The 3,585-nt window shown below is 44.7% G+C and overlaps 1 pseudogene; it reads left to right on the forward strand.

Moving 5' to 3' along the window:
* The first annotated feature begins 1,570 nt into the window (after nt 1–1,570).
* Nucleotides 1,571–2,536, forward strand: LOC127197877 (developmental pluripotency-associated protein 4-like; annotated as a pseudogene).
* The last annotated feature ends 1,049 nt before the right edge of the window (nt 2,537–3,585 follow it).

Genomic DNA, 3,585 nt, shown 5'->3' on the forward strand with positions numbered 1-3,585 from the left:
AATAAAACTCAGTATGCACAAGTGTGTGTGTGTGTGTGTGTGTATGTGTGTGTGTGTGTGTGTGTGGTCTGTGGGTGGGTTGGTCAGGGGCGAACCCGTGGGAGATGATTCTCTCCTTCCACCATTTGGATGCTAAGGGGTAAAGAACTTAGGCATGAGAGCCATCGCCCAGCCCCTCCCTCCGTAGGTGATCTGCAAGTAATTGTTTTGCTGTTGCCTAAGGGGTAAGTTCAATCATATCAGAGAACACATACTACAGGGAGGACCAGTTTCAATGGCTGGCCTCTGGAGCCTGTTCAGCAGAACCCTCGTCACCAGTATGGCCAGAGACAAGTACAGAAGCTTTGAACGATGATGCATCTTAGGCTGGGATCCAGAGACACAGAGCAGAGATGAGCATGGGTCATCAGGAGGGCTGGGAACGAGTGGGGAGTAGATCTCTGTAAACTTTCTGATGGTGTTTATAGCACTGACTGCACTTTAGGGTGTGAACTAAGCCTGGACTTCTTAGGTTTCTTAACTTGTAGCTCCTTTCCACCAGAGAAATTCTTATGTGGCCTAATACACATCTATAAAAAGGGTATACAAGCCAAGTATCTAATGATAATAAACCATAAAGAAATTCACTTAAAACACTTGTTAGTTTAGGACAATTGGTTTAGATAGAACTTTACCATTTACTGAAGACACAAATGTTTATACTAACAACATGGATGTACATTTTTATTTTTACATGAATAATTAAATCCTACCTGAGAATTTGACCCTGGGAGCATTTCTGATATTTTCTAAAGGTGACTGATAACTTAGTTTTATTTATAGATTTTATTTTATTTTATTTATGTATATGGGTGCGCGAGTGCGTGCCACATATGCTCAGGTGCTTGTGGAGGCCAGAAGAGAGTGTCAAAGTCCCTGAAGCTGGAGTCACAGGTGAGTGAGAGCCACCCAAGATGGATGCATGGAGCCAAACTTGGGTCCTCTGGAAGAGCAGTAAGTGTTAATCACTGAGCCTTCTCTCCAGCCCTTACAGTTTGATTTATAGTCATCAACGCTGAGAGCACTGTTTTGCATAAATACACAGTACAAGCATATTTAAAACTATTTCCGAAATACTTAGCAATTATGTTCCAATTCTAAACTCAAATTCATTTCACAAGTTCTATGACACTCAAGCCAGCATATCAAACAGCACCTTTTGAAATGAAACATTTTGACACACTCCAACCAGAGGAAGATGTACCAGTTTGATAGTCACATGCTGAGGACTGACAGAAGAAAAAACACTGGAAGTCTTTGCTTTCCATAGACCATTATGTGTAGCGCTGAAGACTCTGTATGCACTGTAAACACTGTGGTCCTATGACAGTGGGCTAGAAGCTGAGCCGAGGTACTCAGGAGTACACGCTGTACAAAATGCATGTGTGGAGGGTTCAAGGCTGCAGTCAACTTGCACAATGCAACATGGGTAAGCCCTGCCAGAAACACCCATCTCATACTGAGAGAGAAAAAGAAAAAAACACAAGAGGCCAGGGGTCATTTCGAAACTGGAAGAATTTTCTTTTCTGCCGGTTTCATCTAATCTGAAGATGGTGCTCACTGGAAGGAAGTGGAGCAGCACGGAAGAGGCAAGGGAAGTGGAATGCCAGAAGTCTAGTCAACCAAGCACACAACCAAGATGCCAGCAACAAGAAAAAACCAAAAGAGTCAGTGAAAGATAAAGGTTGTAAACCAAAGAGCAAAGTGCGAGATAATGAGACTGCAGGTCACACTCGTAGGAAGGTACCAATTCCTCCTCTTCCCTAACACCTGCCCCCAGCGAACCTGATTCACCGGACATGTTTTGCGGGCATGTTGCCATGAGATGAAGCCAAGCAGCAAAGGCCAGAAATCTGAGGCTTATAAATGACTTCATGCAGGGGCTTCCCCATAGCAAATGCCCCAAATGAAGGATGTTCCTGACTTGTCAAGAGGCCAGGATGAAGACATCTGTGAAAAACTGAAGATGGAGGAGGCAGGAGAGCTGTGTTCTCAGGAGGCAGTTCCCTTTGAAGTGGCCCCTGTACCAGAGGAACAGGTACCTGCCCTGACAGATCCTGCTGTTCTCCATGAGGATGTCAGCACCCCTGTTGTGACTATGACTGCCTCTGGGGTGGGGTTGGCGTCTTGGGCCAAAATTGCAGCCAATGCTAAGTGGGTCGAGACAGTGCAGTCCAGTGCAACACCAGAGACCTATGGGGAAATGTGGTGTGTGGTTCATGGGAGAAGTTTTCCTTCGGATTCATGTGGTTGGGCTTGGCTGCAGTTCTATGCCGGACGAGCCTGGGTACCTGATAAGAAAGGAAAAGTGATTGTATTCTTCCTGCTTCCGGCCTGCACTTTTCCACCTCCACACCTGGAGGACAACATGCTGTGCCCCAAGTGTGTTCAGAGGAACAAGGTCTTAAGCCTTCAAGGACAAAGGAAGGAATCTCTTAGGTTTGGGCTAGCTACTGGCATCACCCCACTCTGGAGTGGTCTACAGAACTGCAGCTGACACTGAGACTGGAAATCCTTTGAAGGCGCCCATCTCACCCGGAAATTGGGATATTATTGGCTAAGTACAAGCAGCTTAGAAAAAGAGCCAGTAAGGCCACCAGAACCCAAGAAGACAACCTCTGCTCTTGGGATGACAGAATACTGGGAATGACCTCCTGCTCCTGTGAAGGTAACAAAGTGTCCCACATGTTTTGCTCCAAGCAGGTCCTGGGGCAGAATAATGACATCTCCACATCAACAGCTGCTTGTCCTGTCCCCAGCACAGCAGGGTCATAACCAGTTCCATGGTCAGCTGTAAAGACTTAAGACTTAGCTTTGCCTGTAGCCTTCCATTTCCTCTTCCCTGGCTTGTATTATGTTAGTGTTTGGTATGGGGTTTGTTTTATGTTGTAAAATAATACACCAAGTTTGGTTTGTGGGGAAAAAAGAAAGACAAGAAAAAACACAAATCAGTATTGTAATGGGTTAAGCAACTATAACTATGGATCATACAGGTGGTGTTGACATGCTAATAGAGGAATGTTCAAATGAATTCATGGCAAAAAAAGGTCATAAATTAAACAAAAGGAACACATTTCTTGAAAAATCGTGCATCACAAATGAAGAAAATAATTGACAAGTTAAAACCTTCCTATCTCTTAGAAGACTGGATTTGCTCTGAGCTTTTCAGGCACTGTGAGGTGAGCAGCTTTGCCCTGAACACACTCCCTGGCTCGATCTTCTGGCTGAGCACACCCAAACAGAGCCATGTGAGTGCAGCCTGAAACTTCTGAGATCATCAGAGCATTAGGAGTCACACCCAAACATGGAGGAGAATGCACCTCACCTCAGTTATAGGAGACAAACCTCATGAACTTTGAACCACCACATGGGAAGGGAAAGAAAAGGAAGAGAGAGGAGAGCCATACAGTGAGATCCTGGAAAAAAAAAAGAAAGAAAGAAAGAAGAAAGAAAAGAAAAGAAAAGACAAAGGAATAACACTTCTTTCCTCCAAACCAACAACAAAACCTTACCACAACTTCTAGGCACACTTTGGGGAGGTTAAGA

This window comes from Acomys russatus, chromosome 14 (genome assembly GCF_903995435.1).
Source record: "Acomys russatus chromosome 14, mAcoRus1.1, whole genome shotgun sequence".
NCBI lineage: Eukaryota > Metazoa > Chordata > Mammalia > Rodentia > Muridae > Acomys > Acomys russatus.